Source organism: Leopardus geoffroyi, chromosome A1, assembly GCF_018350155.1.
Source record: "Leopardus geoffroyi isolate Oge1 chromosome A1, O.geoffroyi_Oge1_pat1.0, whole genome shotgun sequence".
Classification (NCBI taxonomy): Eukaryota; Metazoa; Chordata; class Mammalia; order Carnivora; family Felidae; genus Leopardus; species Leopardus geoffroyi.
Window position 1 is genome coordinate 231,827,114 of NC_059326.1, and position 13,737 is coordinate 231,840,850.

Consider the following 13,737-nt stretch of genomic DNA (forward strand, 5'->3'; position numbering starts at 1 on the left):
CCTATTGCTGGCATTGGACCAAGCTCACACAAGGGTGTCTCCCAAGAACCAACACTCTTTCTCGGTGACCAGACAGTCTAGATCTGAACTTGCAAGCTGGCAGCAGGAGGCTGAATTCAGGTGACGGCACAGAGTTGTAAAAATATCTGAATTTGGGGGTGCTTGGGTGGCTCAGTTGGTTGAGCATCCAACTCTTGATTTTGGCTCAGACCATGATTTCACGGTTGTGGGATCTGACCATGTGGAGCATGCTTGGGATTTTCTCTCCCTCTCTCTCTGCCCCTTCCCCACTCATGTGCTCTCTCTCTCTCTCTCTCTCTCTCCCCCCCCTCAAAAAAATAATAATAATAAACTTAAAAAAATATCTGAATCTGGATGTCTGTTGGCAGGAAGCCCCCTTTCCAGTTCCCTATGGTCCTTACCACTCCCAGTTGGCTCCTGTCCTCTTCCTACATGGGTCCTAAAGTCATTTGAGTGTTGATCAAATGGAAGAGGGAGATGATGTCTGCCTCCCCACTCCATGACTGTGAAAGCATTGTGCCTAGTAGGTTTTCTCATCCCTGTTTGGGCTTCACAGACTCAGAAAAGAGCCACATCCCCCTTAATGGTGTCTCCCTTAGCACACAAGATGTTTTGGAAGGGTGGCTATTGTCTGACCACCAAAAAACCCCCAGGTGTGAGTGGATAAGGGTCTTCTGCTTAAAACTGACTGATTTGGCTTAAAGACTGAAAGTTGACGGAATCACATAACAGGTGAGATCAAAGTATGATCTTTAGAGATATTTAACCTGGACTTAGAAACAGAAGGTGAGGGAGATCGAGTGATTGTTCAGACAGAGAGGAGATACCATGTATGACTCTAAGTCCGGGGCTTTCACTTGTGGAGCAACAAAGTCTCCTGGCGTGGGGGCTCAGACCCAACAGGAGCCCAACTAAACCTTTGACCAGGAATAAAAGAAAAAAAGAAAGGGAAAACCCTCTGGCGGTGAGCTCTTGTAGGACTTTGAGATTCCACTTTGGTCCTGATGGTCTAACTCGGAGCACAAAACGGGACCTCCAAGTATTGGCCTGAGGGATGGTTGCTGGGGAGCCATTGAAGAGATGCAGTGCTTTCTAGACTTCTAGGTTTTGCAAATTTGCTTAAAGTCAATCACAACAATAGTTTTTCCTGATAAATGTAACATTGTCAACACCTTCCTTTGCCATATAGGTATGGTTGAAAACAAAACAAAATAAAACTAGGGCCACTTACTAGCTCCATAATTTCCTAAAAGAAAGGACTTTTAAAACCAAAAAAGTAGGCTGGACATAATCTCAAAGTGAGATCAGTTCCTCCAAAGAAAAATAATTGTCCAATTTACGCCAATAAAGTAAGAAACATGAAGGACGTAGTTTAAAATATCAAATGCAGAGAAGATACGTTCGATGATTTTGTAATGTTGCCTATTTTGCTTTTATTTTTTTTTTCTTTTTTTTTTTTCTTTTTTTTCTTTTGTTTTTTTTGTCAACGTTTATTTATTTTTGGGACAGAGAGAGACAGAGCATGAACGGGGGAGGGGCAGAGAGAGAGGGAGACACAGAATCGGAAACAGGCTCCAGGCTCTGAGCCATCAGCCCAGAGCCCGACGCGGGGCTTGAACTCCCGGACCGCGAGATCGTGACCTGGCTGAAGTCGGACGCTTAACCGACTGCGCCACCCAGGCGCCCCCCTATTTTGCTTTTAAAATAAGTTTATCAATTTGGGAAGATATCACTGATGCTGTAAAATAAGGTAACCTTGAATTACCCAACTTGTTCCATGGTAGTACTTTGTTTTTATCACAGTCACTATTGAGAATTGGGTTGGTAGGAGAGTTTTGATAATATTTTGCATCTTTGGAATATTCTTGCAATATGAGGGGAGATTAAAAAAAAAAAGACAGCAGCCCTTTTGATTGAGTGAGAGTGAGTGGCTTCTCTCAGTCTTCCTGTGCAGGGCACGAAGAGAGTAGGCTAGATTCTTAGGGCTATGTGGAATCTAAGGGGAGCCTTTTAGGAGCCTTTTAGGAGCCTGCCAGCCTGGAGTCCTGAGGGCCCATCAGAGACAAAGGGAATATGCCAGAGAGAAATGTTGGGGAAGGTTTGTCAGGGGATAGCACAGTGGGTTCCAGAGGCGGGTGCCACCTTGATCTCAGGACCTCCACTCATTAGTTTCAAACTCAAGACAAGTTATGTAGCCTTCTGAATTCTTTGTTTTCTCATATATAAAATGAAAATCAGAAGAGTCCTATCTCACTGGGGTGCCACGAGGATTATCTGAATGATGATGTCTTTGAAGTTTAGCGGTCCTGATGTGCCATAAACCCTCAGAAATGGTTGCATTTATAATTAGGCCAGAACATTATCTGTCAGATTAATGATTAATGGAATTAATGGATGACTTAACGATAACAGGGCACCAGTGAATTTTAGGATTAGACGTGCTATTTCTCCAAGTCAATATAGTTGTGCCTGACAGATAGTGTAATTATGATCTTTTGCCTGCATATAATATTTCCCTCAACTTAATTAACAAATTATTTCTTCACGTGCTATAATTAAACTGTTTAATTAATCTACCTAAATAATCTTTGATTAGTGGCCTGAGGGTGGGGTAAATGTACACGTGAAATTTATTTCTGGACATGTCTGTCTTTCTTTGTATTCATGTATCATATTTCAGTTTTAGATAGAAAATCCCAAAGTTGTTGTAAGGGCAATGGAAAAAAGAAAGGGTGAGGGCTATTTGGAAATACCTGATTGAATGTCTAAGTCCAGCCTGCTCGTTCTATTACCCGGAGTGATGGGTGGAACATTGTATTAGGGTTTGGGGTTTTGAATTAGTATTATTATTCCACTGGCTTCAGCAGTGGACTTTCTCAAAAGGGAAAATTATTATGAAAATTAGAACCTGTAGCCATATATATGGTTCTGTCTTTGTTGGTGTGAACTGCTCTGGGGAATTCATCCTTCAATCCAGCTAATGGTAATAGTCTAGAAAGTAAAAAATTACATAGTTGGGTGTGAATTACACTGCTATGTCTATATGCCTATTGCTAAGTTCTCTGAACCATATGGAACCTTTTGAGAAAAATTGCAGGAAATATTTTCTTTCTTGTTTTTCAAGACCACAGTGCTATAAAAAGGGTCTATAAACCTGGAAGCAAAAATAAGTATACATAAATAAAGTTATTTTTGTTGATCTAGAGAAAAAGACTATATATTATATTAGTATACTTATAAACACATATGTAACTTTATTATATAATAAAATCTATATTTTTGAAGTCAGCCATGAGTCAAGATTATTTGCAATCACTTTATTTCTATTGATTTTTTTTTCTGCCCTGAGCATATGTCCATATTGGAGATTTACTCTTTGATCCTTGGGTTTGCTGAAGGTAGACTAATTTTAATACTTTGGTTGAATTGTTCATTTCTAAAGATGTGGGTAGAGATCATGTCTTGGACATGTTAAAATGTTCAGTGCATTTTATGGTAGCCACTTGCCCATAGAAAAATGCTTGACAGTGGTGAACTGAACAACCACTTATTGACTTAGTATTCTCCTTTGGGCACTATTTTGGGCAGAGAAAAGATTTCAGGTGGCACTTAAAATTTTTTTAAGTTTATTTATTTTGAGGGAGAGAGAGAGAGAGAGAGAGAGAGTATGAGTGAGCAGGGGAGTGGTAGAGAGAGAAGGAGAGAGAGAATCCCAAGCAGGCTCCACACTGCCAGCACAGAGCCTGACACAGGACTTGAACTCCCAAACTGTGAGATCATGACCTGAGCTGAAACCAAGAGTGGGATGCTTAACCAACTGAGCTACCCAGATGCCCCTCATGGGTCACTTTTTACTCATGAGGAGACAAAATTTGTGGGGTAAAATTCCTCCCATAGAATGTGCTCCCCCCCGGGCTAAGTCTGAGCAGTGGGGAACAAGAAAGAGGGACTCTGTTGCTCTGGTGAGCCAGGGCCTGGGGTTCTTATGTCTGTATCCAGGAATGTAGTTGGGTCAGGCAGAGGGGACACTGTGGTGTGATTTTAATGCTGCCAGAAAGTCATTCATCACCCATCCCTTGCTGTGAGTAGTAACTGCGGCATTGGCCACAGGAAAACATGATGTCAGTATGAACACAGCCAACCTCTGAAATAACAACTGTTCTTTGGCCAACCTTGGAAAGGACATGGTCAAATGGAGGCACTGCCCAAGTGCCTCTCCTTTATCCAGCTTGTAGTGTTCAAGAATTATCTGGGGGAAAAAATAATTGTCCAGGGAATGGAGCTCCTGGCTGGCTCAGTCGGTAGAGCATGAGACTCTTGATCTTGGGGTCATGAGTCTGAGCCCCGTGTTGGGTGTAGAGATTACTTAAAAACAAATCTTAAAAAAAATTATCTAGGGAAGATATCTCGCTTCTCCAATTGGGATCTTTGATTGGCTTCCTTGTCTTAATTCCTTCCTTTTTATGATTTCCCCTGACAATCCTTTTTGCTCTCATTCATTTGGTTGTCTCCTAGAGCTTGAATTTGGCTCTCATCTCTTACTTTCATGAAAGGAGGGTGCATACCAGCTGCTCTCATGAGATCCGACAAAGACAGACCTGTCCAGAAACTTAATCATTCAAACCCTGCATCACTCAGCAAAACTAGAAACACTAGTTCCTTCTTATTTCCTTAGATTCTTCTGGTACTTGGGTTTTCAAATGATTACTATTTTAAGAGAATTAATACCCTGAATTTTAAATGAGTTCCTGGGACATTTTCTGTTGTGGCTTTTTCCACAGGAATAGTGACTTTGACAAATCTCTTTCTCCCTGTCGTACATTTGACCCTTCCTATTTTCGTGGAGAACAGACTGAGCTTTCAAAATGTAGCTCAAGTAACTTTCCCTCCATCTTCTGGGAAATCTTATCACTTACCCTTTTGTGGGCTCACAGTAGTCTCGACTTTGTTCTGTAATCACAGGCATCATACTTTTTGGTACTTGTTTACTTTTCTGTCTGCCATTATTTATTAGTCTGTATAGCCCTTGAAGAGTGAGTCTGTGCGTTATTCCTCATCATATCCTTAGTGTCTAGCAGAATGTGTAGTAGGCACTCGATAAAGTCTTGTTGTCCAAACCTCAAAGACACCATGTGATAGCTAACACACAAGAGACCAAGGGTGCAGGCCCGTTCAGGAACAGGAGGTAGGGAAAAGTGGAAGAGAGTAGGTGTAGTGATGCAAATTTCTTCTGAGGATTCTGGCGTGATCCAGCATTTGAGGTAACTCTGAGATACCTGAGAGATAGGTAGGCTGAGGAATGTCCAGTTATAAAGCCTGAAAGGGAGAGAGATCATGGTCAAAACTGTAAATGTGAATCCCTTTTTGATAAGAGATATTTGAAGCAGTAGGTGTGGACGACATTGCCCAGGCAGAGTGGACCAAGTAAGAAGAAATGAGGACCCAGGAATCTAAAGTCAGGTGCTTGTAAGTTTGCCAGAGGGAGAGAGTAAGACGTAAACCTGGTGGTGGCTGTGTTATAAAAGGCAAAGGTAGTCATGTTTCTGGAAAGATGGATGTTCAGTGATGTTGGTGCAGTGGAAAGATCAAACGAGAATCAAAGAAGTACTTGGTAAAACAATGAATATATAACAGGTCAAGTAAGATAAAAAGAATACCTCAAACTTAGTCCAGCCAAGTCTGAAATCATTATTTTCCCCAAAACAATTGGTCTGTGTTGAAAGGTCCTTAAGACCAGTGATCCACTAGAAGGACTAAGGACTGAGAATATAATCATGCCCATGGCTGTGATCTATTATAGAGAAAGAATACCAATTACGATCAGCAAAGGAAATGGCACACGGGGTGAAGTCGGGGAAATCTGGTGCTAGCTTTCAAGAGTCCTCTCCCAGTGGATCCACACGGGATGCACTTAATTTCTCCCAGCAGTGAGTTACGACAACATGTGTGGAATGTTGCCATCGAGGGAAGCTCATTAGAGCTTCAATGCCCAGGGTTGTTGTTGGGAGCTGATCACATATGTACCCCCTGCCTGGCACGTACTCAAATTCCAGACTCCAAGAAGGAAAGCAGATGTTCAGCTGAAACCAATTGTTATTAACCTGGTTTAGGCACAGTGAGCCATTCTTATCAGTTAATGGCAGAAACCTACCTGAAATCAAGCTCCCAGATGACCCAGAGGGTCCAACCTTCTAAAGAGGCCTTTCAAAGGATAGCAGTGAGGCCTGCTATGGTGACTCTTTCCTGTACAGAGTTCTTTTCTACAATTCCCTGTTAAGGTGCATGATACTATCATTAATTCTATTAAGCAAGTCAGAAACATAAGCATCATCCTTTGCCACCTTCTGCTTTTGGCTGACTAGGTGGTTTTGGATTGATGGGGAGTAAAGAAAAAACCAGAACGCACATGCACACACGCATATGCAGACCTGTATGTGAATGCTTCAAAGAGCCATAGAGGCAGTGAGCCTTTGTAGGACTAAGATACAGAAAAAATGAAAAATGAAGAGAGGTGTCTGGTGTTTGGAGCTGTTTTTGCCCACAAGGCAAATGCAGAATCAGAAAAAAAAAAGTGACATCTGAGACGTTAAGTTTCTGAGCAAAGCTTTTGGTAGTGTCACAAGGCTGGAGGGTGGAAAACTATAGTGTAGGACCTTCTAAGAAGAAGTCACTTACTCCAGGCTTTTTGTTGTTATGCAGGAGGCTACACCCTCAGAGTAAGGCTGCATTGGAAACATTGCAGAAGTTACAAAGGCTAAAAACCAACTCCCAGCCAGCTTAATCCCAGACAGGGATAAAATGATCTGCGAGGGGAAAAATTAAATCCACTCGGGATGATGATAATCTTATCCAAAGCCTTGAATGCCTATATAATTTTATGAAAAACTGTGTATGAACACAACATTGGGACTCAATTAAAAAAAACTCTCCAGGTATACAAAAGGGTAAGACTTGACCAAAACCAAGAGAAAAACATAATTAAACAATAAAAAATAGAGTTCTTATACAGGAATGCGAAATACATATACTTAATGTGTTCAAGACATAAAATTGCAAGATGAAGAATTTCAGCAGGGAACTAGAAACCACAGAAAGGAAACATTGGAATTCTATAATAGAAAAATAAAAATAAATTAGATTCAGATCTCAGTGAATGGGCATAACATTATATTGAGGTACTGTAGAGAGAATTGGTGAGCCAGAAACAAGTCTGTGAAAGACTAGCACAAAAAGACAAAAGATTAGATGGGAAGAAGAGAAAGTAAGAGCCACATGGAACACAATGAAAGGGTATAATTGTAGTTCCACAAAGATAGGAGAAAGACGCAATGGGCAGAAGCAATACTTGAAGGAATCATGGCCAAGAATTTCACAAAACTTCCAAAAAATGTTCAAAGACATCTATCCTCAAAATCAAGCTGGTGAGCCCCAAGAGGATAAATACAAAGGAAACTGCCTTGGACACGTCACTGTAATTTCTGAAGACCAAAGATAAAAGGAAATCTTAAAAACAGTCAGAGGTGTTGAAAAGACAGTTCTTTGAAATAGCAAGATCAACAGCTGACTTCTGATGGGAAATCATGGGAGTCTCAACGCAATTGAATAATTTCCTCAAAGCAGTGAAAGAAGCCTAGAATCCTTTCACTCGTGGCGATATTCTTCAAAAATGAAGATGGAATAAAAACACTTTCAGAGAAGCAAAAATTAGGATGACTTGCCAGGAGCACATCTTCACTGAAGGACGCAACGGAGGGAGTTTTTCAGTCAGGAGGCAAGTGATCCCAGATGGAGACATGAAGTGCTAAAAGGGAGACCAACAGAAACAGAAATGTGTACCGGCAAAAATCAACAAGAATAATGTATCGAGATGTTTAATATGCGTGTTGACTACAAACATGAGGAGAACAGCATAAATTTTGGGAGGTAAGTAGGGACTGAAGTGTGCTAAGGGCATTGCCTTACACATCCACAGGCTGAGTGGGAAATTCAGCCTTCCGTAGTCCATGACCTTGTTTTTATTTATTTATTTATTTATTTATTTATTTATTTATTTATGAGAGAGGAAGAGAGAGATATAGATACAGAGACAGAGAGAGAGAGAGAACAAGCAGGGGAGGGGCAGAAAGCAAGAGGGGGACAGGGGATTTGAAGCCGGCTCTGTGCTGTCACCACAGAGCCCAATGTGGGGCTCGAACCCAGTAACCCTGAGATCATGATCTGAGCCAAACGCAGACACCTAACCGACCGAGCCACCCAGACACCCTGCCATGAGCTTGTTTTGTTGGTTTCGCGTCCCGAATGTCCCTAATGTCTCCCTCTCCATTCTACCGCTCACACTCTAGTCCAGGCCGCCATTATCTGTTCCCTGGGAGTCTACAGCCACACTCACCAGCCTCCTGCTTTGCCCAGGCACCTCATACAGTCTGTTCTCCACCGAGCAGCCAGACTGATCTTCCAGAATTACTTCCCTTGGTCCAGATCCTGCTCTTCCTTCATCCGCCTGGAGGTGGTCCCACCCTGACCTGAGGACAGGGGAAGGTGCACGGAGGTCAACCATCCTCCTCCTTTGCTGAGTTGCCGCAGGGTTTCACCTTGCCGGTGCCCCTGTGATCGCAGCCCCAGCCTGGCTGCTTGCTCCTGGGGCAATGTGGCGTCCCTCTGTCTTCTTGTCGCAGGGCCCTCCTGTGGGTCTTGCTCCTCCAACTGTGCCCTGTCGCTTGCCATCTTTCTGGAATGCCTCACAGTTTCTGGCGTGGCAAGGAATGCCTTTCTTCTTTACCATTACATTAATGGGTTTAATCTTCTAGGCGTATAGGTACTGAGTGATAATGTGGAGCTGTAAGGTAGGCCACCTTGCCTTCCAGGAAACGAAGGGAAACTTCTGCAGAAGCTATCTCTTTTCATGGGGTGGGAAGGTTGGCATGGATACGCTCCCTTTCTTGCCTCCCTTTCTGACACAAACGGTGGGCCGCTCACTTGCAGGCAGAGCAGGGACCCCCGACTGCTCCCTCAGATGTATGTTCGAGTACAAGTGCTGGTCTGTGCCTTCTGCCCAGAGGAAGCATGGTAGGATAGGGTTCCTGCTTCCTACCCCAGGGAAGGTTGTCCTTAGCTTGTTTTGTTGCAGCTCAGTCTTGTGAGACCAGTCGTCTTCGATTGTGGGGGCCGGGTGGGAAAACTAGGGTTCAGATGAGAAAACCCCTGTTTGGTCTCAGCACTAGGATCTAGCTTTGGCCAAAGAATCCAGTCTTCTGCCTGTCACTGGTGACATGCTCTGCCATTCGTTGAGACCAGACCCTGGAGTGTATTAGGCTGAGCGTCCTGGGAGGATTTTCTTTATTGGCCAGAGCTTTTGAAGGGAAGAGTGTGTTCAGACAGGCCCTTGCTTACCAGCATCACCACCAAGGTGATGCCAACACAAATGATTGCTATTTATATGATCATCTTCATAGTTTTCTCTTATTCGCGGCTTCCATGGTTTTGAAGCTATGTGTTTGGAAAACAGATTGTTGAGTATTGACTACTGAGAGGGAAATCCTCAAGAAACAGAGGTCGAAAAATACAAAGTTAGATCCCAGCAGTAGGGAGAAAATGTCGGTGATGATCTTTGGGCCTCAACAGCTCTCTATGCAATTAGGTCGGCAAAGCCTGCATCAGACTCTTGTTTGGGGGAAAGTGTTTGGCTTAAAAAGTCTATTTAATGTTGCAGTATATTTTTAATTCAGGAGAAATCTGTTCCTTGTTTCCATTATATGCTCTACAGAAGATAAAGTTCTAAAATCTATTGGCTGATGGGATATATAGTAATAAGACTCAAGACAGAGGTGGGGTAGAGCTAGGGAGCCATGTCAGGGAAAGAGCACTTTCCATGAGATCTACTGTCTTAACAAAGTTTTGTTTTGTTTAATTTTTTTTTAACGTTTATTTATTTTTGAGAGACACAGAGAGACAGAGAACGAGCAGGGGAGGAAGAGAGAGAGAGAGAGGGAGAAACAGAATCGGAAGCAGGCTCCAGGCTCTGAGCTGTCAGCACAGAGCCCGACATGGGGCTCGAACCCATGAACCGCGAGATCATGGCCTGAGCCGAAGTCAGTTGCTTAACTGACTGAGCCACCCAGGCGCCCCTTAACAAAGTTTTAAGTGTCCAATACATTATCGTCGACTAGAGGTACAGTGTTGTCGGGCAGATCTGTTCGGCTGTTCATCTTGCTTGACTGAAACTTCACGACCATGGATTAGTAACTCGTCACCCCCCATCCTGGCAGCCAGCATCCCATTCTCCGAGTCTAGGAGTTCGACTAGTTCAGATAGCTCACGTAAATGGAATGATGCAGTGTTGTCTTTTTGTGATTGGACAGTGTGACTTGGTACAACATCCTCAGAGGTTGTCCATATTGCATACTGCAGAATATCCTTCTTTTAAATGGCCGAATAGTATTTCATTGTATGTATACATAGAGTGTCTTTATCCATTCACCTGTCGGAGGACATTGAGGTTGTTTCCATGTCTTGGCTATTGCGGATAATGCTATAATGAACATGGGACTCCAGATATCTCTTGGAGATCTTTTTTTTTTTTTTTTTTAAATGAAGGTATAATTGACATTTCACATTATGTTACTTTCAGGTGTGCAACATAATGACTCAGTATTTGCATATTGTGAAATCATCACCCCAATGAGTATAGTTAATGTCCACCACCACGCAGAGTTACAAATGTTTTTTCCTCTGATGAAAACTCGTAAGATTTACTCTCTTGGCAACATCAATTGTGCAATACAGTATTATTAACTATAGTCACCATGCGGTACATTGTATCCTTAGAGCTTATTTATTTTATAACTAGGAGTTTTTACCCTTTGACCCTTTTCACCTATTTGGCCCATCTTCCAACCCTCACTTCTGGCAACCACCAATCTAATCTGTTCTCTGTATTGATGAGATTAGTTTTTTTTTTTTTTTTGATTCCACATGTAAGTGAGATTATATTGTTTTCATCTTTCTCTGACTTATTTCACTTACCAAAATGCCCTCAAGGTCCACTCATGTTACCACAAATGGCAGGATTTCATTCTTTGTTATGGCTGAAGAGTATTCCATTGTATATATACTGTATCTTGTTTATCTGTTCATCCATCAATAGACACTTAAATTGTTTTCATGTCTTGGCTATTACAAATAATGCTGTAATGAATACGGGGGTGCATATATCTTTTCAAATAAGCATTTTTGTTTTCTTTGGTTAAATACCCGGAAGTGAAATGGCTGGGTCGTAGCATAGTTCTATTTTTTATTTTGGAGGACTCTCCATTTTGAGGTTTTCCACAGTGGCTGCACCAGTCTGCATTCCCACCAACAGTGCACAAGGGTTCCCTTTTTCCCCACATGCTCACCAGAGCATGAAAGAAGATATTTCTTATCTTTTTGGTCATAGCCATTCTGCCAGGTGTGAGGTGATATCTCACAGTGGTTTCGATTTGCATTTCCCTGATGATGAGTGATACTGAGCATCTTTCGAATACCTGTCAGTCCTCTGTATGTTTTCCTTAAAACTCTGTCTATTTAGATCTTCTGCCCATTTTTAATTGGATCGTTTCTCTTTTTGCTATTGAGTTTGTAGGAGTTCGTCTATATTTTGGAGATTAACTGCCTATCAGAGACATGATTTGCAAATATATATTTTTTTCCGTTCAGTAGGTTGCCTTTGAGATCTTGATTTCTTTTTGTTTTTAAATAAGAAAACGAACACAGGTCAAAAATTTTATTTAACTTGGTAATTAGTGAGGGAACCAGCAGGATATTAAAACTGATATGAAGAACAATTGATAAACTAGATTTATATAGGCAATCTATTTCTTTTTTAAAAATTTTTTTAATATGAAATTTATTGTCAAATTGGTTTCCATACAACACCCAGTGCCCTCCTCCGTGCCCATCACCCACTTTCCCCTCCCTCCCGCCCCCCCATCAACTCTCAGTTTGTTCTCAGTTTTTAAGAGTCTCTTATGGTTTGGCTCCCTCCCTCTCTAACCTTTTTTTTTTTCTTTCCTTTCCCCTGCCGTATGGTCTTCTGTTAAGTTTCTCAGGAGATCTTGAGTTCAATTCATTTGGGTAAATGCTCAGCAGTGGGCTTGCTGAACCATTTGAGAGTTCTATTTTTTTTTTTTTTTGAGGCACCTCCCTACTGTTTTCCATAACAGCTGCACTATTTTGCATTCTAGTGGGTTCTTTATACACCTCCTCCTTAACCCCTGCAACAGGGAATTACGTGGCCAAACGTGTGCAGAGGACTGTACCGCCCGATGCTCCGAAGGTGCTCCATCAGGGCGACTCCCCCTTTCCCCTGGCTGATTTTCTGCAGACGAGGCTGACAGAGCAGGTCGCGAAGAATCTAGAGGTTCTAGCTCTCTGCCTGTGTCAGGCGTAGACCCAACTTGGATTTTTAATAGCAGCAAAGTTAGGTCTCAAAGCACACACCTCTCCTCCTTTAGCTGGAAACGGTTGCAACAAATGTAAGACAGTGAGAGATGGGTTGGAAAACGGACTCATGTTTAAAAACTTAACGTTGCGTGTTTTTAGCAAGTGAAATGGACTTGGAGGCGCCCTCTTTGCTCCTAATGGATTTGCCAGTCCCTCCTGCTAATCAGATCGCACGGGCCTGCTCGCCCCTGCCATCTGGTAGTCATTTTCAGGACCAGTGAGGCACCACGGGGGACTTGTGCTCTGGCAGGCGCTTCTCTGATTTCTACCACTTGTCCACAAGCACTTCCATGCCCTTTGAGGAGCGCACATCACATCACCACGGAGCTTGATCCTTTCCGTTACACCTAAGCGTGCGTTAGCTCTGGGGTGAGGACCCCTCACACCCGGCTGCCCTGGATCGGGGCCCGGTGGGTATTTTGTAGCAACGCTTCGTGCAGGGCTGGGGCTGGAGCGGAGGTAAGCATGGTTGCCCTGTGCAAACCTACTCCTTCCTCCCAAGCGTGGGAGAGAAAGAAAGCATTCCTGCGTGAGAGGATGTGCCATGGGGGAGCTTCTGCTGCCGCGTGCACGCCCTCTCTGCTTCCTCTGCAGCCACACTGGCCCCACACGTTCCTGAGAATGAGAGCACTCCGCGCCTGTGTCTGGGGGCTCATCTTGTCCTCTAGCTGCCAGCTCCGTCATGTGTGGGTTGAACAAGGTTACATCCTGACAGAACTTGGAAACAAGTTCTTTTTCTTCACCGCGGGCCAACCCCAACAATGTCTTCCAACACCCGACACCATGTGCATGCCACATCATCGCACAAACACTCACCGAGCAGCCTATGTGCCCGGCGCTGTTCCAGGCCGTTGGTTCACATCAATCGTCCAAACAGACAGAATCATGCCTCAAAAATGCTTAGGATCCTCAGTGTGTGAGTTCGAGCCCTACACATGGCTCTGCGCTGACAGTGTGGAGCCTCCTTGGGATTCTCTCTCTCTCCCTCCCTCTCTGCCCCTTCCCCTGCCCCCTCATCTCTAAAAATAAATAAATAAACTTAAAAAAATAGTTTTGAGTGCTTATATTCTGACAGTGACACAGGCACAAATGCAGGCAAGTCAAAAGTTGAAATGACCCGAGTGAAGCGAATGAGTGCAGGGGCAGCCCATGCAAGCGTGCGGCGGGGTGGGGTGGGGGGACTGTGGCCAACTGGAGGGGGAAAGTACACGTGAGGCGGATGCTGTTTGTCTGCCA

General features: G+C 43.3%; 1 long non-coding RNA gene across 2 annotated transcripts in view; it reads left to right on the forward strand.

The window, feature by feature from the left end:
* The window catches only part of LOC123578878, an 89,153-nt gene that overhangs the window by 38,501 nt on the left and 36,915 nt on the right, over positions 1 to 13,737 (forward strand). Inside the window, exon 1 of one of the 2 annotated variants that reach the window (XR_006702548.1) lies at positions 6,711 to 7,944. The exons of the other annotated variant lie outside the window; for it this stretch is intronic. This is a non-coding gene — a long non-coding RNA (uncharacterized LOC123578878). Of the gene's footprint in view, positions 1 to 6,710; positions 7,945 to 13,737 lie in introns of those variants that run through there. 2 annotated transcript variants of the gene reach the window in all.